The sequence below is a fragment of the Callithrix jacchus genome, chromosome 4 (genome assembly GCF_049354715.1).
Source record: "Callithrix jacchus isolate 240 chromosome 4, calJac240_pri, whole genome shotgun sequence".
NCBI classification, from domain to species: Eukaryota; Metazoa; Chordata; class Mammalia; order Primates; family Cebidae; genus Callithrix; species Callithrix jacchus.
Window position 1 is genome coordinate 132,131,653 of NC_133505.1, and position 26,870 is coordinate 132,158,522.

Below are 26,870 nucleotides of genomic sequence, written 5' to 3' on the forward strand. Positions count from 1 at the left end.
TGGGCGGATCACATAAGGTCAGGAGTTTGAGAGAAGCCTGGCCAACATGGCAAAACCCCATCTTTACTAAAAATACAAAAATTAGCTGGGCTTGGTGGTACATGCCTATAACTACAGCTACTTGGGAGGCCGAGGCAAGAGAATCGCTTGAACCTAGGAGGCAGATGTTGCAGTGAGTTGGAATTGTACCACTGCACTTCAGCCTGGGCAACAGACAGACTCCATCTAAAAAAAAAAAAAAGAAAGCCCAACAATTTTGTATCCTAGGACTCAGTAATTCACCCATAAGAGAAAGATTAACATGCCCACAGGGGAAGAGAAATGGGAACGTGGTCTGACAATCTCCTACTTCACCAAGCCAATCTTTTCACACTCTGAGAACTAAGTAGAATAGATAGCATATGTATTAAATTTAATGCATATATAACCGGGCAAAAATTTGCCTCAGATTCTGGGCAATGTATTTTCTTTTCTTTTCTTTTTTTTTTGACGGAGTCTTGCTCTGTTGCCAGGCTGGAGCAGCACAGTGGCGCAGTCTCAGCTCACAGCAACCTCCTCTCCCGGGTTCAAGCGATTCTTCTGCCTCAGCCTCTCAAGTAGCTGGGACTACAGGCGCGTGCCAAATGCCCGACTAATTTTTGTATTTTTAGTAGAGATGGGATTTCATCATGTTGGCCAGGATGATCTCGATCTTTTGACCTCGTGATCCACCCACCTCGGCCTCCCAAAGTGCTGGGATTACAGCTATGAGCCACCATGCCTGGCCAACAATGTATTTTCTATATGTAGATAGGAGATTGAAAAGATAAAGCATGTGTACCAATCATAGAAACATAAGATTTCTTACTAATTACATGTTTGAGTAGGCTACATAGCTATTAAATTTATTATTGTAAGACTATATAGTCACTTTAAAGGAAAAATAATTGCATTTTGTTTCCAACTGTTAGCTTAAGTCATCACAATCTTGAAATATTTGTTTTTATAGAATTTTTAGATATTTTTATTCAAATATCAATAGAAACATTATAAAAATTATGGAGAGAAAAGGGCTACCAAATATATGTAGATAGGAAATTGCAAAGATAAATCATTTGTAACAATTACAATTTTTGCAATATACACATGATATAGTTTGAGAATTGAAATCAGATATTCAGTAATGTAGTCACTGGAGGGTGTCTTTTTACCTTTTTGTGAAGATAATAGTAATTTTATAGAGTTCTCTTTTGGAGGAGATTCTAATACATGCTTTCATTAATTTATGCATTGGTAAATATACTCAGGCTTTCCTGCATCAGTATTTGATGTTTAATTTTTAAAATGATTTTCTTCCCTAAACTGGCATTATATTCCCATATCTTTTCCAATTAAATAATTATATTATTGCTCAAAAAACTTTGCTCAGCAAATGTATCTGATATGTAAATAAAACATTTTCTTATGATTTCTAAAGCACTAATTTATTAAAAACATTTGAAATAGGAAATACACGTTGCAATGTAATAAATAATGCTACTTAATTCTAATCTCAAAAAAAGATAACTTACAGTAACTTAAGTCTTTCTGTAAAGTGTATCTGTCTTTGCTCAAGAGAAGTATATATTTTAATTGAGATTAAAAATCATTAAGATTTACATACATTTATTTCACTCCTAGTCTCCTTGTTTAATTTTTTCTCTTTTAAATTAGACATTATTTTAGAAACTGTGACACACCTCTTAGCTTTAGAATTTGGTTCTAGTTTTATCTTTATAAAAATGTTCTTTAAAAATACAGCTAGAAAATGTTTAATGGCAGTTGAAACGACCTCTAAAAACATTTAAAGTTGGAAACAGATTTAAAATTAAAATAATCTTTAAAACAAAGACCATTATAATAATTAAAACCTCAAATTTTAAAATTTTGCCAAAACGTTTAATTGATCAAAAATTATTTGTTTTTCAATATTTCAGATTTCTCCACCTGTCTGCTGCTCACTTTGCTATATTCTATATAACAAATCGGAGGAAACAAATCATTCATACAAAGAATCAATTAACCTAAGGAATATGTACATCTCAAAATTTCATTAAAAAATGGAAAATTCAATTTTAAAGGCTTTTCTGAGAATTGCGGTGAATTGAGCACACATTAACTGTGTTTTGTACTAATTGTATTAATAGTAATTTTATCTTCTTACCTTATTTAGAAAGGCTGGGTTGGTGTGGGGAGAATTTACATTTATATTTGAGGAATTTTCCTAACCCTTGCTTTTAATTAAGGAACATGGATTACAGTGAATCAGCTAGCATGCATTTACATAGAGCCTTAGCTAATTGCTTAACTTTCAGAGAAGCCATACTTTTTCAAATGAATCATGAAGAATGTCTTCAAAGGTCAATAGAGAGAAAAAAATTTCAGTTTTTCCTCTGACACAGTAATTTGTACTTTCTTTGTAGAAATCTGGAAGTAATTCTGATTTTAAAAGGCAGCATTTTCAGCAGCTTCAATTTTCTTTCTAAGTGTCAATTAAAAGCCGTGTCTGATGTTTCATTTTAGTTGGAGCTGTTACCCTGAACACTAATAAGGTGATGATGGTGGGAAATATAAAAGTACATACTAGAAACAATTTAATTTTATGTAACTTACACATAATGGAAACGCATTGACTCTATGCTACATGTTAAACAATTACTATGATGCCATTCATACATTTTTTAAAGTCAAAAATCAACTTTTCAAAGACTTTTACACATATTATACTATCAAGAGCAACCCAACTGGAGTTCCCAAATTATTTAAATAAACAGATTTATAATTACCACATGGAAATAAATGGAGACTACCTGAATTAATTTTAAGTGTGTAAAAAAAGAGTACATAATAATTGTATATTTAATTTTTTTCCCAAAAATAAAATATGCCCCAGGGGCCAAGCAGTGTCACTGGAATAAATTCCTTTCACAGATGTAAAGGTCTTGATGACAGTTATTTTCCAAGTCTAGGGTCCCACAATCACATCTCTGAAAGATTTTCTACATGAAGTGTTTGAAGAAGTGGTGGACGTGTCACTGATCTCTGAGGTCCATTCCAGGTCTCCTTTAAGGCAGAGGTGGGGCACACAGGAGAAGGGAAAAGGTAATACTGATAAGAGAATCTGAACCAAATGTTGTTGCATGCTAGAAATGATTAGATGCCCTTGTCATGGAGCTGTTACAGAGGTCTGGGGTGAAAGAGGGAAAGAAGAGGTCAAGTGTAGGCACATGAGTACAAAAAATGTTTATGCTATATAGTGCGGGGAAAGTGAACCCTTAACCTACTCCTAAATCCTCTTTCCTTTTCCTTTCTAAATACCCTTTGGTGCTGTGAAGAGAAGAGTGGAGGTGGGTTTTATTGCTACTTATTGACACATATCAGGTTTAGCTACACAATATGTTTGTAATTAAAAGCTTCAGCAAAAATATTCTGCTCCTTTCCTTTGAGGATTTGCAGAGCACAGGCTTAGGGCACTGCTACTGAACTGCCTCTCATTATGCAATGCCTATTTTAGAAAGTCTATGTCTTATCACCACAGTTACTTTTGGTGGGATCCATGTTTTACACATTCATTCAATAAATATGCATTGAGTACCTGGTAGGTTCCAGGCCCTGTGCTAGAGAGTAAACAGATAAACGAAATTCCTTGCTCTCCTGGAGTTTACATTTTCATAGCAAAAACAGGCATGAAACAAAGCAAATGAGTAACTTGAGTATCATGTTGGATTGGTTTTTTAATACACACTTTTTCCCCACACTTTAAAACATGCACATTAGCACATTCCAAAATTTATAATGAGTCGTATGTTACTTGTTGATATTTTTTCTTTATGGTGGCCCATAAAATAATGACATAAACCTTCAGAGATAATATTTAGGATTCAACAAAATATAGCAGACTATAAGGAAGTATTTTCAGAGAAGAATAAAAAGTGGAATCTTGCAATCTTTAGTAGTGTGGTCAGAGATAGCCTCACCAAGAGGTGTCATTTGAGCCCAGACTTGATAGATGAAGGAGCAAGCCCTGGAAGGCATCCCAAGCAGAAGAAACAGCAAATGCAAATGCCCTGTGAGGAGGATACCAGATCATGCTCTGGGAAATACAAGACCAGAGAAGATGGAAGTGAACAAGGTAAGAACAGCAATAGTAAAAGATGAAATCAGAGAAATCAAGGAAGCCAGACGGTAGAGGGTCTTGAAGACCACTGTAAGGACTTTAGCTTTCACTCTGAGTGAGATGGGGAGCCATAGAGGGCTTTGAGAAGACATAATATGAATTATAGTGAAAAACAAAAAAGCACTTCTAACTGCTGTGTTGAGAGTGGGTGGACTGAAGAGAACAAAAAGTAAACAGACACCAATTAGGAATCTATTGCAATCTTTCAAGTAAGAGACCAGCATGGCTGTCTCCAGGTGTTAGCAATAATGTGATGAGAAGTGGTCAGATTCTGAACGGATTTTGAAAATAAAGCCCGTAACTTGATTTATGCTGGATGCCAGGTTTGAGAGGCAAAGGTGAGTCATGGATGACTCCCAGGTTTGGGCCGGAAAGACTAGAACTAAGGTGTTACCATCAATCATTCTGATAGTAAACCAGAGGTTCCTCATGCTAAATCAGCACGTTTCTGACTGTATAAATGTTTCAGATAGTAATGGCCATGAGAGTTTTGGCTCACCAACGGAAGGGAAAGAGGAAGAGAGGCCAGATGAAAGGGGATTAATTATTCCACCACGTTGCTCAAGTACAGTATCTAATTGAATTCCAACAACCACCTTTCAGTGTTGGTATTATTATCCCCATTTTACAAGTAAGGAGATCGGGCCTCAGGCTGGTAAGTAACTAGCCAAGCTCACATGGCTATGGTTACCTTCACGGAGGTGGGCGTTTTCCCCTTGGTTACAGTTCCTTAACCAGTTAAAAGCTTCCAACTCTGCCCCACCCAATTCTCCGAGAGGCATTGAGAATTTTTTTTTCTTTCTCCAGATCAGTGGAAGAATATTTCAGTTGATACCACATAGTATTGTATGCAAAACCGTCCTCCAGCCAAAAATAGATAAAAGGTCAAAAGGGTAAATATCACAGACTATCCTCATGACTTTCTGACATCATAATAAATGTTTGAGGCAAAAATTATAAGACCACCTGATGTGGTCATCAACATACTTAAAGGAAATAAGGAGAATTAGATATTAAAACTAAGGGCTGAGTGAAGTGGCTTATGCCTGTAATCTCAGCACTTTAGGAGGCAAAGCCAAAAGGATTATTTGAGATCAGGAGTTTGAGACCAGCCCTGGCAACATAGTGAGACTTCATTTCTTTAAAAAAAAATTAAAAATAAGATGGGCACAATGACATCTATAGTTCCAGCTGTTAGGGAGGCTGAGAGGTGAGGATTACTTGAACCCAGGAGGTCAAGGCTGTGGTGAGCTATGATCACACAGCTCAGTGTAGCCTGGGCCAGAGAGTAAATCTGTCTCAAAAAAAAATGTAGTGAAGCAAGGACCTAAAGGTAAGTAGGCTTTCTACACTTCACCTGAGGTAGTAAGGCACAGTTGATAACAGTAGACTGCAGTACGTTATACATGTATATTGCAATGTGGACAGCAACCACTCAAAAGTATACAAAGCTATATACTCAAAAACACTATAAATAAATCAAGATGGAATGAATGAATGAATGAATGGAAATTCATTCTCAGAAATATCTAATTTAAAAAGGTTGCTTTCCACAAAAAAAATCATTGCATATAAATTTTTAACATCATCATGATGATATGCGATGCAGATCAAAGGATCTTTTGTAAATCGCTGAATTAGATGATGAAAATTTTTAATCATGAAAAAATATAAAATTATTATAAATGAAAGGTAAAACCAGCCTGACTGTGTGTCAAAGGCAGAAAGCCCGGGCATTTCATAATCACAATCATGTCCTAAACTCATCATTTCATTCATGTTAACATTTGTTTTTAAATTTACTGCCTCTAACCTGATCCAAAGCAGCTGCTTTCCCACAAGGAGGCTTATCTTTTTCAGCATGGAAAATAAAATGGGGTTAAAAATGCAACAAGATCCAGCCCATCACCCCCATCGCCGGGAAGTTTCAGTTCAGAAGAGGATATATGCAGTGCCAGAAGCTCAAACAGTTGGTTTGAAGGCAGGATTATCTTGTTCTCAAGACAGAAGTCATTAGAACAAGGTAGAGGGCTGCTGTACACAGGCGTCTTCATGGCGCACGAACACCAGACCCCTTCCATTGTCCTTGGCTGGTATGAACTCTTCAAAGCCAGCCACTTGAAGCATGCAGGTCCTGGCCGAGGTCAGCTCTGCTGCTGCTCACCCAGTGACCCCTGGTCCAAGCAGACAGAGAAAGGGACACTGCCTCTGTGGAAGATCAAAGCCCAGCTTTACTCACTGTTTCAACTCTCCTGCTCAGGAGGCTAGAGCTGGCTAATGAGGGAGGGATGGAGACAGAAAAAGGGAAAGGCATTTTAGCACAATGTAGAGCACTGCTAGCTTCCCCAAGAAACACTTTGCTGAAGTATCACTGGCCATGGTGGCTGAAATGTAACCAGCCAGCTGCCTCTGCCACACAGCACTGAGAAACACAGACAACTGAGGAAAATGCAGGGTTGACAGAGGTAATGAAGTGAGCTAAGTCTGGAGAGTGGCTCTCACAGGCAGATGCTCTCTCTCAAGGGCTCTCCTTCCAGCAGAAGTCCCTGACTCATCACAGCTGCCAAAGAAAGATCAGAAGGAGAAGGAGCAACTTGAGGCCACTTTTTCTGAAAGGTATTTGCTTCCCCTTGTTTAGACATTGTCCCCACAGCCTGCACAGCAATGACTCCTGAGCCTCCAGGATAGAGATGTTGGTCACTCAGACTCTGTTCTGCTATTTTGTGATCAACCATTCTGGTTTGCCTGGAACTTTCCTTCTACTGTCCTATGTCCCAGGAAATACCTCATACGCTAAAACGCTCACATCCCAGAAAACCTTTCATGGTCAACTAGCTGTGAACCAGCAAGATTGCATAGAAGATGTTTGTGGTAAGGTAACTATAGTAGGTTGCCTGGTAGCCCCCTCCCCCAAAAAAATGTCCATATTCTAATCCTTGGAACCTGTGACTGTGACCTTATTTGGAAAAGGGGTCTATGCAAGTGTAATTAAAAATCTGAAGATGAGGCCGGGTGTGGTGGTTCACACCTGTAATCCCAGCACTTTGGGAGACCGAGGCGGGTGAATCATGAGGTCAGGAGATTGAGACCATCCTGGCCAACATAGTGAAAGCCTGTCTCTATAAAAATACAAAAATTAGCTTGGCACGGTGGTGCACTCCTGTAGTGTCAGCTACTCTGAAGGCTGAGGCAGGAGAATTGCTTGAACCCGAGAGGCAGAGGTTGCAGTGATCTGAGATTGCCCCACTGCATTCCAGCCTGGTGACAGAGCAAGACTCCATCTCAAAAACAACCACCACCACAACAAAATTAGCCGGGCATGGTGACGCATGCCTGTAATCCTAGCTACTTGGGAGGCTGAGGCAGATGAATCATTTGAATCCCGGAGGTGGAGATTGCTGTGAGCCAAGATCGTGCCATTGCACTCCAGCGTGGACAACCAGAGCAAAACTCCATCTCAAAAAAAAAAAAAAAAGAAAGAAAGAAAGATCTCAAGATGAGCTCATCCTTTAGGGTTCACTCCAATAAGAAACAGGAGATGAGAAGACAGACTCAGAGGGGGAAGCCGATGTAAAGCCAGAGGCAGAGATGCCAGCACTCACCAGAAGCAGCAAGAAGAAAGGAACAGGAATGGAATCCTTCAGGAGTGTGACCCTGCTGACCCTGGACTTTTGGCCTACTCTTCAGAACTGTGAAAGAATAAATTGTTCTCATTTTAAAACACCCAGTTTGTACTAATTTGTCATGGCAACCAAAGAAAACTAGAGCTTGGCACCTGGGTGTCTCCCCTAAGGCTACAAGTGAAAATTTTTTGGTGAAGACACTGGATGGCTAGCAGGTGAAACAGACAAAGTATGAAGTCAATTAGGCCAAGAGAGAGCGTTAAGATGAAACTTAGGAGTTGCATTAGTCTATTTTCATACTGCTATGAAGAAATACCTGAGACTGGGTAATGTACAAAGAAAAGGAGGTTTAATGGAGTCACAGTTCCATATGGTTGGAAAGACCTCACAATCATGGAGGAAGGCAAATGAAGAGCAAAGCCAAGTCTTACATGGTGGCAGGCAAGGGAGTGTGTGGAAGGGACCTGTCCTTTGCAAAACCATCAGGTCTTGTGAGACTTATTAACTATCACATGAACAGCACCAGAAAAGCCCACCCCCATGATTCAATTACCTCCTACCAGCTCCCTCTCACAACATGTGGGGATTATGGAAGCTACAATTCAAAATGAGATTTGGGTGGGGACACAGCCAAACCATAACAGGAGTCAATAATGAGTTTAGCAAACTGACTTTTCTCATAAACACTGGTTATGTACAAATTGGCCTGAGGGGGATATATGTATATGTTACTTTTTGCCTCCATAAGATGTTTGACAGTAAGTAAAATATTCTCATATGTATGTATAACACATAAAATATATATTAAGAGCGTTTTTCTATATGAGTGTGTGTATATATATATATATGCTTTTCATTTTCATATAAAAAGAATTATCAATACCATTTGTTGACTGACAGCCTGATCTTACTGACCTCCTTCAGATATAGGTATGCTCCCACACAATGATACATTCACATATGAAACTTCTCTGGGTGAACTTACATTTTTTCAAGATGAAGGAATCACCTAGTGTTACTCCCATTTATAGAAAAACAAAGTTCTTTATACATTTTCCTTTTTTAAATGTTTTTATTAGTACATAATAATTACACATATGTATGGGGTACATGTGATATTTTAATACATGCATACGGTGTGTAATGACTCAGGGTATTTAGGATATCCATCACCTCAAACATTCACCATTTCTTTGTGTTGGGAACATTTCAAGTCTAGCTATTTTGATATATACAATACACTGGTAACTACAGTCACCCTACTGTGCTATCACACACTAGAACATTCTTCTATCTAACTGTATGATGGTATTAATTAACCAACCAATAAACTGCTCTTCTTTTCCCTCCTACCTCTAGTCTTTCTAGCCTCTAGCAACTAGTGCTCTTCTCTCTATGTCCATGAGACCCATTTGTTTTGGCTCCCACATCTGAGTGGGAACATGTAATATTTGTCTTTCAGTGCCTGGCTTATTTCACTTACCATAATGACCTCCAGTTCCCTCCATGTTGCTGCAAATGACAGGGCATTTATACTTTTTAATGGCTGAATAATATTCCATTGTGTGTATATATGATATAGACAATGTGATATACATATGTTTGTGATATATTATATATAATGTGATATACATATGTTTGTGATATATTATATATAATGTGATATATATGTGATATGTGTATAATGTGATATATATAACACATTTTCTTTATTTATATATCTGTTGATGGACATTTAGGTTAATTCCATTGCTTGGTTATTGTGGACAGTACTGCAATAAACATGGGAGTTGGATATCCCTTTCATATGCTGATTTCCTTTCCTTTGCATAAATATCCAGTAGTAAGACTGCGGACTCACATTGTTGTTCTATTTTTCGTTTTTTGAGAAACCTTCATAATGTTTTCCATAATGGCTGTACAAATTTACATTCCCACCAGCACTGCACAGCCTCACCAGCAATTACATCTTTTTCTAACAGACTGAGGGCTAGAACATCTCACTCAGCAAAACATTACACTGAAGACGTTACAGTTCAATATTATTATTGAAATTCTTGGAGGCTAAAGATGAGAAGGTAAAAAGGAAATGCATGAAATAACTTTGAAAGCTACAATAAAAGAGATACTACAGTTAGCATTTTAGCCCATTAAACACACTTTAAAATCATTACAGAACACACTTCAATGTGACAAGTAGGAAAAACTCTACCAATATCCCCAAAAGTCTACTGATCTCCCCAGAGGTATTGGTAGACTTTTTTTCATAGGAAAAAAGTTGTAAAGAATATGTTTTGTGTTTTCTAACCCTCTGCACTATGGTGTATACCAGGCCAGACGGGGTCTATTACTGATGTCAGTGACTATCTGCTGCAGCCCACTAAGAGCAGCTAGCTATGATTAATCCATTTGTCCACGTTTCTCTTCCTGATGTCCTTTCTAGACCCTAAACTACAGAGCATACGTCCTTCTTTATGTGCCCACGTGCTCTCACCTCCCCCATTATTGTTTTTGAAGTAGCTTTTTCTCTCCTGTAGACTGCAGGTTTTTGGTGTCAGTGGTGACCTCTGTCTTTTTAACCATCGTATGCCCAACATTTTGTAGCCTTGCTGTACCTATCACCCTGCTTTGCTCGGGATATGCCCACCAAGTTAAAGCAAACCACACCAAATGCATTATTTTCTCCGTTGGGCTCTCTAGGAAGTATTGGTGATTGTAATCACTACTTAAGTTGGTTTCATAAGAAGACATTGTCACTGTGTCATTGATGAGGTTCCTCAAGGGAGTATATATATTCTCTTACCCACACTGAGAGATGGATAGAGAAATATCTCCAGAAAAGCGGGCTTTTTAAAGTGTATCTATTACCTGGGCATGGAATTAAGGACTCTAAATAGATGCTTCTGCTCAGGAGTTCTAACCTTGATACTGAAACTACTAATGTTTGGGGCTGGATAATTTTTTTGTGTGTAGGTCTGTCCTCTGTTTTATAGCATGCTGAGCAGCACCTCTGGTCTCTACTTGATGTCATTAATGATCTCAATTACATTAACCGGATATTGCCAAATGTCCCCTGGGGGGTGGAAATTGCTCCTCGTTGAGAACAACTGCTCTAATATCTTCTCATGAGAACACTGGAGGAGGAAAAAATAGTTTATCAGCTTATTGTCACCTTGAAAGTTACCAAGGATCTTCTCTGTAGAATGCAGCATCAGAGTGAAAAGTACATATTAGGACAAAAACTCCAACTGTTTCTTCATTCAGATAACCTCCATCATGAATCCATCCATCTGCCCTTTCCTCTATGTCACCCCACCTCATTCTCAGAATTCAGTGGAATAGCCACATCATTGGTTGTCTGAGCATTCTCTGATTGGAGAAAGGTTTCTGCATCCAAGAAATGATACAGTGCTTCCCCCCAATAAAACCAGCATGTTATATGATTAGCAATTATACTCCCGAGAGAACTGGGAATTTTCCTTTCTAGATGCTCCACTACAGATGATCAGGAGGGGTAACTGTCGCATATAAGAGAAGTCATTTTTGTCCCAACTCAGATTATTAGACATTCTCAGCACACCCTTGGAAAAGCCACTTTCCCCAAAAAACTGTGTTTGTTTAAAGTAACAGATAATAGATGACTGAATTCCACAGCTACAAGTAAAATCTAACTTTAGTCCTAAATGTTGGCATACTTTCCTCTACAACCATTAATCAGTCAGAGCAATGAACAAATGGAACACGTGACTGCTTTGCCCTTTACCATTTCTCTTCCCACAAGCCTTAGTCTGATGACTGTTTCAGTTAATCTGTAAAATGGCAAAACATGAATAGACAAATTTAAAAATCAAAAAGAGATAGAAAGTGGGAAGGAAAAGAAATAAAGTGCCTGGATGATTTGCAACATGATTAATCAGTCCTTGAATAATCAAGATCTAAACGTACAGGAAACATAAGTCATAATGATTGAGGAGGAAAAAATGAGGCAGTCACAATGGAAGTGCTGAGGCCAACAGGTCCTCTATAGGACCTCTCAGGAGCATGGCAGAATGACTTCTGGTATGATGCCTGCTGTGCATTTCAGAGTCTGAGAAATGAAATTTACATTAGGAAAGCAAATGAAGGACTGAGAAATAATTCATCCTCAGGTAACTGGCTGCCCATCGTTGCAGACATCACTGAGGAGAGCAAACAAAATCAAGAATTACCACAGAAGTTGCCAAAACACAAGCTCGAATAAAACAAAGTCAGATGGCATGGAAGACTTGCATGACTGTATAAAAAAATAACTAAATAAAACCAAATTTTGCCCCACACGAAGAAAGGGGAAAACTTTTAACCAATTGGAGAAACTCTATCACAATCAAATATGAGCCATGTAATGATTACACAAAACGGTAAACATTTAAATAATGTAATTAAATACAAATGTAAGGTTTTTGTTTTCTTCTTTTTGTGCACTTGTTTTTTCTGCTTTTATGGTCAGCAGCCTAATGGAGTGATTTAATTACCTCAGAGTCAGTCAGTTAAGCTCGCTGTCTGAAAACGGCCTTTTCACAATGCCCTCAACTGACCTGAAGTGAAACTCAAACTCACCCTTTGTGCCCAGGGTTTTCCCGACAACAAAAGAGGTATTGGTTCTCCATTCCCCAGATACCAGCCCTGGGCTGGTTTCCAGTCTCTCTCCTCCTCCCTAAGGCTCCTTACTCTACCCGGTCTTTGCCCTGACTCCACCCTCCACTCACTCCCCACTCCCCACACACAATGGAAAGGAATGCCAAATCTGCCATCTTGTTTCTCTCAGTTATCACAGACAAGAGCCTGGAGGTTGTCCTTTATTTTTAGGGGCATAAAATTCCTGTCTCTAACAGCTCTGACCTTGGTTATTACAACCAACCATGCAACTGCTGCAAGAGAAGTTCTCGTGATCATGTTTTGGAGTCACAGGTAGGAGGAGGAATCAGAAACACTACCTGATAGAATGAACTGGGCAAACACATGGCCCATTGGAAGAACTGGAATAAGACCAGGGAGCATTTGAATTCACTCCTTAGATTCAGATCCTACCTAACTAAAGAGAAATACCTTCTACAAAAAAGAAGGGCTTTAATGAACAGGGAATGATTCCCTAATATGTCGTAGTTGGTTTTTCCTGTGCAAACCACACTGCATGTGACACACACCAAGGTTACGGCACACTTGAGAACATGTAATGCTTGAGGGTAAAAACAATACTCAGGTCCTTGTGAGGAACCATCCCCTTACCCTCAGTTACTCAGCTGGTACATTCGAATTCTGTTGGGAGCTCTGTGTACAAATTTTGGATATTTATCCTTTGCAAAAAGTAGCAATATATCATAATACTGAATATGTAATGGTAGTCAATGCCATGGGGAAAAGTATAGGAGAGGAAAAAGCAAGCATCAGGACTTTCTTAAATTGTTTAAATACAGTACAGGATACGGGGTATCCATCTGAATGTTCATTTGTTTAGTTCAATATGTTTTCTCTGTCTGTTGGCTAGAGTCTAAGAAAATATCTAACATAATAGAACTTTAAAAAACTGATATTAAAATCTTCACACTTAAACTTCTTCCACATTAAAAAAAATGAATAAATGAATACACCATGCGTAATGATTCACAAGTGTCCCCTGATAACGCTGAAACATCAAACCACAATTAGAAGCTTGTTCACAAACAACAACTTCTATAGCAATCTTATTCTACAATATTATTAAAACACAGCCTCACTGAGAACTGTGTACTCTGCTTCTTCCATAACTTCTTCAAATCACTTCTTACTTTCTAGAGAAAGCAATCAGTGGTTATACTTCTTCATTATTCCACAGCCTATGATTCTCAGGAACAGCTAATGTGTGGGGCAGTATGTTTAACGAGACTAATGACATGAATTTTTGTTGTTCAAAGAGATTTGCAGATTGTCTTATGCAGGTTGACTTGCTTCTGTGGTTCAGTTTCTTTAATTGTAAAAAGGATAGTAGTTTGTGTCATTCCCAAGGGGAAAGGATTTGAAGAGAAAATCATAATCAAGCAATTGGTCAGTATAAATTCGTGCCCTTGACACAGAGTGAAGATGGGTAGGTGGTAATAGATAAGCAGATACAACCTCCTTGTTGAAGGATGTGGACAAATGCGCTCCATCTCTATCAAGATCTGTTTTAAAAAAAAGAGCAAAGAGATTTAAGCTATGGCATAGTATAGGTGAGTGAAATGAAAGAAAAGCCTGTATTTCTATGGAGATTATTTAAGTTATTTATGAAAATTGTAGAATCCTTTTCTCTATATTTTTGAATGGATTCTTATTTCATTTATGTGGCTATATCCAAATAATAGAATAAATTCTTAGGGATACTTTTAAAACAATTATTTCACTTCATAAGATGGTTTAAATGTTAAAAATAGATCAATGGTGAATTTATATTCAAATAATTTCAAACTAATATAGGTATTTCCAATCGCATTGGAATTGTTATTGCAGTACTAGATAACATTTATTTTGTGCTTAATCCATTATAAACTGCTGTTTGTTTGCAGGAGCTATTTAAGGTGGTACAATATGGCTTTCTGATAAGAGTTTATTTGTACATACTTAGCTCTGAATACCCAAACATATGGCAATCTGTTCCACCAAATGCTACTCAGTAGTCTTCTGTTGCCTTTACTATTTCCATTAGAGAAGGCACTGTAGGGATTTCTATGGCAGGTACAAGATGTGCATATTTCTGGGTCAAACCAACTAAAATCAGGCACTGCACTGATGCAAAAAGATGGGTTAGTGAATTTCAACCCAAAAAGATGGCTTAGGTTCCAGCCCCTTTTAACTTATGAAAGAATTAACCTTAAGAGAGATACCAATTTTTGCAATTAGCATGCATTACTTTTGTAAAAATCTAAAAATAAAGAACCAAATGTGGACAAAATAAAATAGCATCAAAATGATTAGCAATTAGCCTTTCCTGCCTCTTCTGTCTCTTAGTCTCACTTCCTTCCCTTCCACCTCCACATACCCTCCAGGCCCTCTGGACTGGCTGGATTTCCCTGATTATACCAGGTACTTCACGCCTGCCTAACACTGCCTAGAAGGCCAGCCCTTCCTCCTCCTGATGAAAGCACTCTTCTCCTCCAAGATTTAGTTTAGCCCTACCTTCACTGGATAGCTGTCCTTGACTATTGTGGCTAGCCAACCTGAGGCCAGTAGAGCATGTCACCACAGTCCTGTAGAGAATGTTACCCCAGTCCCATGTCCCCTGGTTGTGGGATTCTATTTATCTGGTAGCATTTTTCTCATGTCAGACTCCTTAAAAATTAAATCAATTTTCATTTCTATCCTGTTTCCAGGACCTACGCTGGAGGCTAGAAGATGAGAGATCTCAGAAACATAAGTAGGATACAATTTTAAAATGCATCTAGCTTACTGTCATAATCAGCTCAGGTTCTTATTAAAAACCAAAACGTAGATCTAATGGCTTGAGTTATAGATATTTATTTCTGGAGACTGGAAAACCCAAGATCAAGATGCTGGCAGATTTGGGTTTTGGTGAGGGCTCTCTTCCTGGCTTGCAGACAGCTGCCTTCTTGCTATATCCTAACATGGTGGAGCGTAGAAGTTCTGGTGTCCCTTACTCTTCATATGAAGGCACTAATCCCATCATAGGGACTCCACATTCATGACTACATTTTAATCTAATTTTCCTCCTGAACCTTCACCTCCTAATACCATCGCTTTTTGGGTTAGAACTTCAGTATGTAAATTCTGGGGAGACACATAACACTTACCTTCTCCAGTCACTATCCAGAAAAGTATTGCAGCACATTGTTGCCATAAGTATCAAAGTGCTATTGCTGTTACTACAATTTTACCACTCTTTAATCATTATAAATGCCATAAATGTGTACTCGATAGTAGTCAAAACAACTATCTGATAACATTGAAAATGAAAACATAAAACAAGCACAACTTTACACACACAAAAATAGTAAAATAAATGAGTAGTTAACCTGGCCTGTAAGGAGTAATATTTTCATCCCCTAATTTGCATATGATAAAATTAGGAGTTGCCTGCATTTGGAAGCAAATTGTTATAAAGCATCAAGAAAATTGGTAAGAATATTTACATTTTTAATGCACACATATATAAATATGAATAGATGCATGATAGATAGATAGAGATAGATTAGATAGATAGATAGATAGATAGATAGATAGATAGATAGATAGATAGATAGATAGATATAGTTTGGCTGTGTTCCCACGAAAATGTCACCTTGAATTGTAATTCACAATTCCCGTGTGTCATGGGAGGTGATTGAATTACGGGGGCGGGTCTTTCCTGTGCTATTCTCATGATAGTGAATGAGTCTCACAAGATCTGATGATTTTAAAAACGAGATTTTCCCTGCACAGGCTTTGCCTGCTGCCATCCAAGTAAGATGTGACTTGCTCCTCCTTGCCTTCTGACATGATGGTGAGGCCTCCCCTGCCACATGGAACTGTAAGTCCATTAAACCTCTTTCTTTTGTAAATTGCCCAGTCTCAGGTATGTCTTTACCAGCAGTGTAAAAATGGACTAGTCCATATTTATGTGTATATATATATTATATGGCTCAGGTATATGGCAAACTGGGAAGGAAATGTGAGCTTTCACCTCATAAAAGAATGTTTAATCCCTCTTTTTCACAAAGAGATTTTGCAATTAGTGCCCACACAAAGGAAGAACTTGTGACTAAACAGTCTAAATTCTAGGGATAAAACTAGGAGGCAATATTTACACATTAACAAGTGAGAGGCATGAGGGCAGCAGATGCTAGAATTCAGCAAAATTAATTCATTTCTAGTTAATGCCTGAATGCAATGGCTTTTAAAACTTGTTTGTGTGGAATGAGCCTCAATCCGTACATTAGGAATCATGTCTGTTTGCTGCCTACATCGATTTTTTTAAAGTGAACCACTTAGTGTTAGCTGTGCAGGCTCTTGTTTTCTCAAATGTTTGTCTGAGCTTACGCTACCCCACACTATAAGCCTTTCATTCCTAACTCTCCTAACCCTCACATACCTTATCATGCCTGAGGATTTCCTTACTTTCCTCAAGACACAGTTTTCTCTACTGCAATGGCTAATTTTATGTGTCAATGTGGCCTGGCCACGGTACCCAGATATTTGGTCAAACACCAGTCTAGATGTTCCTGTGAAGGTAATTTTTAAATGAGATTAACATTTAAATCAGTAGACTTTGAAGAATGCAGACAGCTCTCCATAATGTAGATGGGCAATTCATTCAATCAGTAAATCAATTAAAGGTCTTAAAAGGCAAGACTGACCTCCCCCGAGAAAGAGAAAAATCTCACTCTCTCTTTCTTTGTCTACACACACGCGCACACACACACACACACACACTCTCTCTCTCTCTCTGTTTTGTCTCTCTTTTTTTTCTCTTTTCTCTTTTTTTTCTCTCTCTCTCTCTTTCTCTCTTTTTTCTCTCTCTCTCTGTCTCTCTTTCTCTCTCTCTCTCTCTCTGTCTCTCTCTCATTTCTCTGACGAACCTGGCTAATCCAACTAACTTAAAAATGTAGATAGGATTATTATTACACTAGTCTTAATGTCTGGCTTTATAGTTATGGCTGTGCCCATTGGCGCTTGAGGTCATAAAAGCAGCACCTGTGTCTTAGTCTTCTTTGCCTGTCCTGCAGCACTAGAATATCTTGCATGCAATGTGTACTCAAAAATGCAATTTAATATAAGTTTAATAGACAGGAAAGAAGTAAATCACATAGATTTGGTCACAACATGGTACTTCTGTTTTCCTGAACCCTAAGAAGTACGAACTCCTTAAAGTAAGTTCAGCGTTCAGTTGATGTTATAAAAATCTCTAATATCTGTGGTCTTCAAATGCTTCTCTTTAAAGTAAAGCCATTGGAATAGGTTAGTAATTCTCAAATTATGCTACAGGGGTTCCCTAGTGGTTCCTCAAAGGAGAAAGCCTGATGGGGCCCCACATGGTTTATATGGGGTTGTTAATTTGATTCGTATACCCATACCCCCCTCTGAGCAGATTCATTTTGGTTAATTTCACATATACATCCATACAATACTACATTTCAGTTGCTAAAATTTAAAAAAAAAAAAACCTTTAGAAACCATGAGGCTAGCTGATCTGAATTTCCTTCCAGTTCTGTTTCTTAAGATTGTTTTGCATCTAGTTTGCAGGTTTATTTTAACTTTTCTTCTGAAAGATTATTTCTGCTTGAATTATTATTTTAATCCAGGCTTGCTCATACAAGAGGCATGCCAGGGTCTTATCTTGTAGCGTGAGTGGTAAGAAAGAGGGAGAGTCTTGGAATTTGACCAGTTAGGGGCAGCCGCATGCAGGCAACTGGATATTCTAGGGCCCAGGAGAGACCCTGAGGGGCTGATTGAGACCCATGTGGCCATCTAAGGAGCTCTGCCCTTGGGGACCGGGAAGGGGGGGTTCCCCCTCAGTAGGCAGTAGAGTCTCAATTTGGGATAAAAAGTTTATCCTCAGCAAGATCTCACAGTATGGATGCAGCTAAGATCTGCAGCTGTCAAAAATGTTGTAAGGCACTCAGACTTAGCCATGTCAACTGGGAGCTTAAGAAAAGACTCCAGTATAGGCAAAGGACCGGAGAACCAGAAGAATACAAGACAAGGTGCAGACAGGGCCAGAACCAAGACAAAGGCAGGTAGACATGAGGCTCCCTGGAAATCACCCTATCTCTCTAGATTGCTGGACAAGTCCATTTTCAGATCCCACTAGCTAACAAAATAATGCTTTGGTTGAACTTCCATCTTCAATAAGATTGGCTCATCCTTAGTGTGGACCAATAGGAAGAGGTGTCAGAGATTTTTGCTGAGAGAGGAAATCACGGAGAATATTTTAACTGAGTGCTGGAGAATAGTGTCCAGAACATGAGAGACATTATCTCATCATATGCTGAACTAGTCAGACCACATATAAGCATTAATTCTTAAAAACCTGGAGTTGCCTTGAGCTGTTTTGCTGAAGTAAGAGACATATCTACACAGCACTGACTCATGGTCAAGGCATAAAATGCGCTGAAGTGCATTTTATGTACGAAGCGTTGCTTTGTAACCATGAATTCAAGGCAAGTTTCAGGGTGGTTTTAACAGCCTGACAGCATTGTTTCTTGACAACAGTAAGATGATGATTTGTACCCAGTGTTGGTGAGATTCCTACAGGACTCTGCCATTGGATCTGGTTACAAGACAAGAAACATGGCTACCTGACCAGAAAGTTATAAGGAGCCCAAGTCAAGAATCCATTCTGGGATTCCTGTTCCAAGGTGTTCTTCGTACACTTTGGTGTTTTTCTCATCCAAGAGGAAAGCATGTCCAGGATATGCTAGATGTGAAGGGAGCACAATTAGAGCTTGGTCTGGAGTTACATCCCTTGCTGTGAGCCAGCCTTTGGCTGTGATGCACATCTTTATTTTAATGTTCCTGCTATATTGTATCTTTTTGCTTTCAATAAATAGCAAATCCGTAAGCATTATCTTTTTAGATTCCCTGAATCTCCTTTAGCAACTGAACTCTGTGGGTGTCACCATTATCACACTTGGAAACCAAATTTTCATAGGAATTGTGTGCAAAGATGGAGACCAAACTGAAGAATAATCTGAGGCCACGTCACATAATGAAGATTTGAAAGAAGTATAGAGGTTTCATTTAGGGAAAAGTTCTAAAGAACTACACTATATAGTAATGTTTTTGTTTCCGTGTCTCTTTCAACTCAAAGATTATTAATTTAAGTGATTATTAATTTGTCACATATCTCTAGAAGGCCAGACATGGCAGTAGAATGATAGCACTTGGACGCACTTAAATAAGAGAACAAAATATCCAACAGTGTTGGCTGTTTTAACTGAAATGGATTTCTCTGTATGGTTGCAAGTTCCTTGTTTCTAGAAGGTTTGAGAGACTGGATGCCAGCATTTCCCATATGTATTGATGGTACTATTGTTTTCACTTTGAGATTAGACACAACCATTTCTACATCCCCTCTCAATTCTAGTATTTTAGAATTCTAATATTTTTGAGAGTATAGCTTAGAAAACCCCTATTACAATGACATCAAGATTCATTAACTTTTTTCCTTACTTACATCAAGTCTTCTATATTCCATAGGACTGAATATATTGTGCAATGTATGTACCCCAACTCCTTCTCTGCCTGTCTGAAAAAAAATGAACAACAAAGATCCAACTCAAAGTCTTTAAAAAAACCAAAGCCTTCTGTTCTCACAGATTTCCTTGTGATTAGCAGAAGAAGGAACAAAGGGAAACAGTAACAGAGAAGTGTCACTACCTCTGGGATGGCTGCTGAGAACTGGAATAATGTATCCAAGAAACAAATACAATGGAGGAGTGTTAGGCACCAGAAAAACTCACTGCCCATCAAAGCATCTAGGGCCTCAAGGTGCCAGCTTGCTTCCTTGAGGAGCAGCACAGCAATGTACCCCCAGTGAGTTCACGTGCAGCCAGCCAGACAAGAGACTCTAAAACAGACAAGTGTGCTGCGGAGAATGACGCTTCCTGAAGAGAAGAGGTGGCCTCACTGCATTCCAAGTCTGAGCTGCTGTTGATGGGGCATCAAGGGGGCAAGAGATTGGTTCCAGATAATCCTGCAGCTCAAGATCTGGAGACTTACGGGGTTGTGGGTGGAAAAGCAAACATCCATTGGCTTCTGAGTCAGTAGGAATTGAGAACATTTTGAAAAGTCAATTCTAAAAGATGGAGGAAGAGAGGAAGAGAGGACTTAAAATAAGGCCCGATCACAGGACTATTCAACGCAGAGGAGTGGATCTGGGGAGGTACAAGACTCTTGGAGAGAGGAAAGCAGCCCTTTACAGCAGAGTGGGATGTGGGTGGGAGCCACTAGGATGCCAGGTCAGCTCTGGCAGCAAACACCCACATTCGTACTCCCATGGTAATACAGGAAGGACACTGGACTTTTCCACTCAAAATGACTCTTGAATAAAATGCAGTCAGTCCAGTAAGTTTCCTCCAGAAAGGTAGCCTCTTGTCCAAGAGAGTATTTGCAAAGCCTCTCTCCTCAAATCTTCAGTACAGGGAATAAGCCATTACAAAAAGCCTGGGAAGAAATGGGCAGCCCCCCCGCTCGTCAAGCACCACCGTCAATCATGACCTAACACTTCATAAATAACCCAAAGAGAAAAACTTTCTTCAGTTGCATTTAAGCCAGTGAGGTGTATATAGATTTAACAGATCCAGGACACTTATCTCAAGCTGGGAGTGTAATTTCACGGTAATAATTTGCTTAAAAGTGTTGCTGATTGCTTCCTATTTCTCCCGTGTTAATGACTTTTGCACCTTTCCACTATTTCTTTTATATGTGCTGCTATGGCCATTACCCTACAGGAGGCTGTTTGGACAACACAGAACCTTTCCATAGGCTGCTAAGGCCTATACTGGACACTCCCAAGATTTGAAAAGTCTCTTTCATATAGTTTCCTTTTTTTTTTTAAGTTATTTTTTTACTTCTGTCAATACATTGCTGTTTCACAATCACTGCTGCTTTTGCAGTGCATATATTCAAGAAGCGATTGAACAAAGGTAATTTGCTGTTCATAAATTTCCCAGTGACTGAAACCAGCTTGCAAAAGGTGGTGTGGAAAGCTTCAATTTGGATATATAAAAGAATATATCTCGTTTTGGCTAGAAGTCCAATGCGGAATATCTTGGAAAGTGAGTTAGTGGTCTGAGGGTCATTTGAGAGCCTCTTAATAGCTACATTTTTAAAGCAACTCATGCTTGCAGATTTTGGAAAAGTATTTTCTTCTCCTATTGGCAATGATTCCAAGTTTGAACGATGAAATAGCTTTTCCCATATTTTATGAAAAAAAAAAAAATAAACAGCATGTTCCTCATGTAACCAGGGAACATAATGCTTGGAAATGCCAGGGAGTAAGGGCACAAACAGCAAATGAACAGTGCTGTGGTTCAGCCCCACCGCTCAGCCTGTCTTCTCCCCTTTCAATTTCAACCCGTCTCTTCTTTCCATTTATTCACCTTCTTCCAGCCCTTGCTATCCATTGTCTTTCTTTAGACTCTCCTCAGATGTATGCAGTGTCCTCTTCTATTCTTATCTGTGATGCCTGCCCTTCTCACCTCACTTTCATTCCACCAGAGGCAGGGCAGTCCTGAGATCAGAGAGATGGACAGACAGCAAACAGCAGGTGCTCCTCAGGTTCAGGCATTTGATTTCACGGCCCAAATTCCCCATTTCAGCCTGAAGGTGAGCGTGAATGAGGCACTGAATAGAGATCCAAGATACTGCACGTGCGTCAGCACCACTGTGACAGCCCAGGCTCTGAATCACAAGGCGTTTTAATCCGCCAGTGACAAACTCACCTAAGGAAAGGGATACCTGAAACCAGACCAGGAAATATTTGTGCAGGAGGCAGGGAACTTGATCTGCACAGCTTTTCTCAGTCACTCAAATTCCAATTGAAAACAAGGACAAGTCCTAACTCCAAAAACAGAGTGTTCTCAACACCCACGTCAATCATCCTGAAATGTAACACAGAAAAAGTTTACCAGGGATGTTGTCCCGAGACTCCTTGCATAATTTGTGGTCCATTTGCAGCTAAGGACTCTCCTCAGGGTTCAGTGCTTTCCTCTGCAAAGAAAGAAGGTGCCTTCACAGATTCAATACCTGGAGGAGTGTATTGTCCCAGTTCATGTCATACTCATAAAAGAATCAGCCCCATAATGTGTAGGTTTCATTTATTCATTCTTCAAAAAGATTTCAATAAGGTGCCTACTATGTGCTTGCTACACATTGTTCTAGTGCTCAATGATCCCTGCCCTCATGAAGTTTGTATTGTAGAAATAGGTGGGAGGGACAATAAACACACTAAGTAAATTACCTTGTAAATTAGAAGGCAATAAGAATTTAAAAATTGAATAGGGTGAGCGGGACAGCAAGGGACAGTAGGAACAGGGTAGTCAAGAGTGGACCTTACTGAGGAGGGGATATTTCAGCCAAGTCTTTTTTGAAAAGTAATTTCAACTTTTATTTTAGATTCAGGGGATACATGTGCAGGTCTGTCACAGGGGAACACTGCGCGATGCTGAGGTTTGAAGTACGAGGTATGAATGATCGATCTGGTCACCCAGGCAGTGAGCACAGCACCCACAGGCGGTTCCTCAGTCCCCCCTCCCACAAACCCCCCTTCAGCAGTCCCCAGTGTCCATTGCTCCCATCTTTATCTCCACATGTACTCGCTCCCATTTATAAATGAGAGCATGTGGTATTTGGTTTTCTATTTCTGCATTAATTTTCTTAGGAGAATGGCCTCTGGTTGCATCCATGCAAAGACATGACTTTACTTTTTTATGCCTGCATAGTATTCCACAGTGTATATGCACTACATTTTCTCGATCTAGTCCACCCCCAATACACATCTAGGTTGATTCTATGTCTTTGCTATTGTGAAGAGTGTTGCAAAAAAACCATACAAGTACATGTGTCTTTTTTGTAGAATGATTTATTTTCCTTTGGGTATATACCTAATAATGGTATTGCTGGGTCAATGGTAGTTCTGGTTTAAGTTCTTTGAGAAATCTCCAAACTGCTTTCCACAGTGGTCGGACTAATTTATATTCCCACTCAAAGTGTGTAAGTGTCCCCTGTTTTCTGCAGCCTTGACCGCATCTGTTAATTTTCTGGCGTTTTAATAATAGCCATTGTGACTGGTGTGAGACAATATCTCATTACGGTTTTAATTTGCTTTTCTCTGATTATTAGTGATGGTGAGCATTTTTTCATGTTTGTTGGCTGCTTGTATGTCTTCTTTTGAGAACTGACTATTCATGTCCTTTGTCCACTTTTTAATGGGGTTGTTTGTTGCTTGTTAATTTGTTTAATTTCCTTATTGATTCTGGGTATTAGACCTTTGTTGGCTGCATAGTTTGCAAATATTTTCTCTCATTCTGTAGGTTGACAATTCTGTTGCTAGTTTCTTTTGCTGCACAAAACCTCTTGTTTAATTAGATCCTACTTGTCAATTTTTTTTGTTGCAATTGCTTTTGAGGACTTACCCATCAATTCTTTTCCAAGACTGACATTGAGAAGAGTATTTCCTACATTTTCTTCTATAATTTTTAGAATTTGAGGTCTTACCTTTAAATTTTTAATTCATCTCAAGTTAATTTTTGTATGTGGTAAAAGATAAAGGTCTAATTAAGTCTCCTGCATATGTAAGCTAAGTCTTAAAGAAGGTGAGGGAGATATCCAAGCAGACATCAAGGAAAGGACACTGAGAAAGAGTTAAAGCAAATAACAAGACCATGCCTTATTTGCCCCAGGAGCAACAAGGAAGCCACTGGGGCAGGATCTCAGTAAGAGAGCAAAGTAGGAGGCAACGAGGTCAGAAGGTAATGGGGCTTTTACAGGTCCTTGTATGGACTTGGGCTTAGTGAAGAGCCATTTGAAAGTTTTTGGACAGAGGAGTTGAATGATCTTACTTCCCTATTAAAAAGATCAGTTTGATTGAGAGTACACTCTGGTGTGTGTGTGTGTGTAAAACTTAATCTATGTGAGAGATGTTGGCAGCTCCACCAGAGTGGTAGCAGTGGAGGTGATGCAAAGGAATCATATTCTCAATAAATTTTGAAAGCAACAGAGCTGACAGGATTTTCTGATGAGTTGCTTGTGAGATACGAGAGAAAGAAGAGTCAAGGATGACATCACGTTTTTGGCCTATGCAATGATAAAGTTGGAGTTGCCATCACCTGCAATGGGGAAGATTAGAAGTTTAGTTTAAAATGATTGAGTTTAATAGATTTTAGTCATTTAATATTAATTATGAAATATTGCAATGAGATTACGTGCTGTCCTATTATTTTACATCATGATTACATTTTGTGCATGTCTGGAAAAGCTAAACATTCAATTAGGAAGATTAAAGCTGCCTCTGAAAAGCAGCCTAAGATCTGCAGACAGTGATTCTGTCTATGTACTAATCTTGTCCGTATGTTAAGAAAGTACGCACTCTCTCTCGAAGGAAACCACTGGATGTTAGACACACTCCTTCCTTAAGGAAATTGAGCAGCTCATTCTGGCGAATGTGATTTCTTCATTCCCTCTATCCTCTGCCAGTCTCACACAGGATTTCCAATGCACAGAGCATCGATAATAACAGCACACCATGCTTCACAGAGATAGTGACAGCACACCATGGTTCGCAGTTGTGGCTCTTTGAGAAAGCCTATGAAGCTGCCAAATCCAGAGCACAGATCAGAGAAATAGGGGCTTTTCCCCAAAAACTGATAATTTTCCATACCAAAAATGGTCCATTCTTAATGCTTGAAGTAGGAGCCAAAGGCTATATGGTTGGATGAAATACAGAGTGTATTCTGATAAAACATATGAGAATTGTCTGAAATCTCAAGCAAGAAACTTTATGGGGTAGTTTTTGTGGGGCTATAAGCAGAATGAGGCCAAAAAAATCTAGATGTTTTGACTCTTCAGCACCCTGGTCTAATCTTAACCAAGTCTGGAAATTAGGAGTGGGCTGGCACTGCTCAGGAAAGGAACTTTATTGAAAAGTCCAATAGTCTCCACTCTGTGTTGTTTCCAGGACAAAAGATCCATAAGGCTAATGTTTTTTTCTATTCTTCTCTTTGGAATCGTGGCTTCAATAAAATAAACAATTTTTTTTTTAACGAATGAGAGGTTCTTATGGTGCCCACGTTGGCCTTGAATGCATAGCCTCACTTCCTCAAGCACCAGGACAACTGGTATGAGCCCCCAATCATTGATTCTTGTTGAATAAAGAAGAAACAAATGAATGTTTTGACTCCAGAAACCAAACAAAATTTCAGAGCTTCATGAGATAGAAAAAGTGGTTAAGTGGCTTTGAGAAGAGACCTAATAATGATGTGGCTCAAAGAACAAAGAAGTTAATTTTTCTCTTAAAGCAGCTCCAAGGTCAGCATTCCAGGCCATGGTAGCTGTGATCCATGAGGTCATTTGGACACCCAAGCTGATGGCAGTGCTACCATCTTCCAGATGAGATATCCGAGGTCACTCTAGTATTCGCAGTTCCTGGAGAAAGAGGGAAAGAGTAGGAGTTCAAGGCCAAGGAATTGCTCTGAAGCAAGTGAGGCACCAATGGGATGCGTCACTTCTGCTCAAATTCCATTGGCAAGAGCCAAGTCACATGAGCACTCCTGGCTGCAAGAAGAGCTGTGAGTGTAGTCCTCACTGGATAGTCACATGTCCATGGCAGGTCCTTTACTATGGAAGAAGATGATAACATATCTTAGGAGGAAAATGACCTGTTTCTATCCCAATAGCATGCTTTACTGTAAGGTTGCCTGGGAAATAAGCACAGAGCTCTAAGGAAGGAAAAACATTTAACTGAAGAAATTTCTGTTCTATAAAATTGGTTTGGGGACACCACTACCATCCCAACAGTAACCTAGGTAGAATCATACAAAAGGTAACCATTATCCAAAATTCTGTAAGGAGAAATTTCAGATTATTAGGGAGTTTAGGAACTTGACCTTAGCTGAAATACTCCACATAGGGTCCCAATTTTGTTTGGACACTTGTCCAACTATATAATAAGTTAGTTAAATATATCTGAAGAAATTTAAAAACACACGTACACAGACACACACAAACACACACATGATACCAACAATAACAAATATAATACTAACATCTTTCTGAAAAACCTGCTTTATTTATATTACTTAAACATACCACAGGACACTTTGCCAATGCATTCTGTGTTAGAGAACTTCTATTTTAACCAATAGTCTGAGAATAACCTACGTCAGTAAAAGACATGGCTTCTTTACCAGAGAAAATATTAACTTATAATAACAGCTAATATTTGTGAGTGGTCTACTACATGCTAGATATGTATCATTACATCCTAACCTTCAGAACTATCCTGTAAAATCTTATGAAGACGTGGAAACTAAAGCCTGAGTAAGTTAAGTAACTTCCCTAGGATTTCA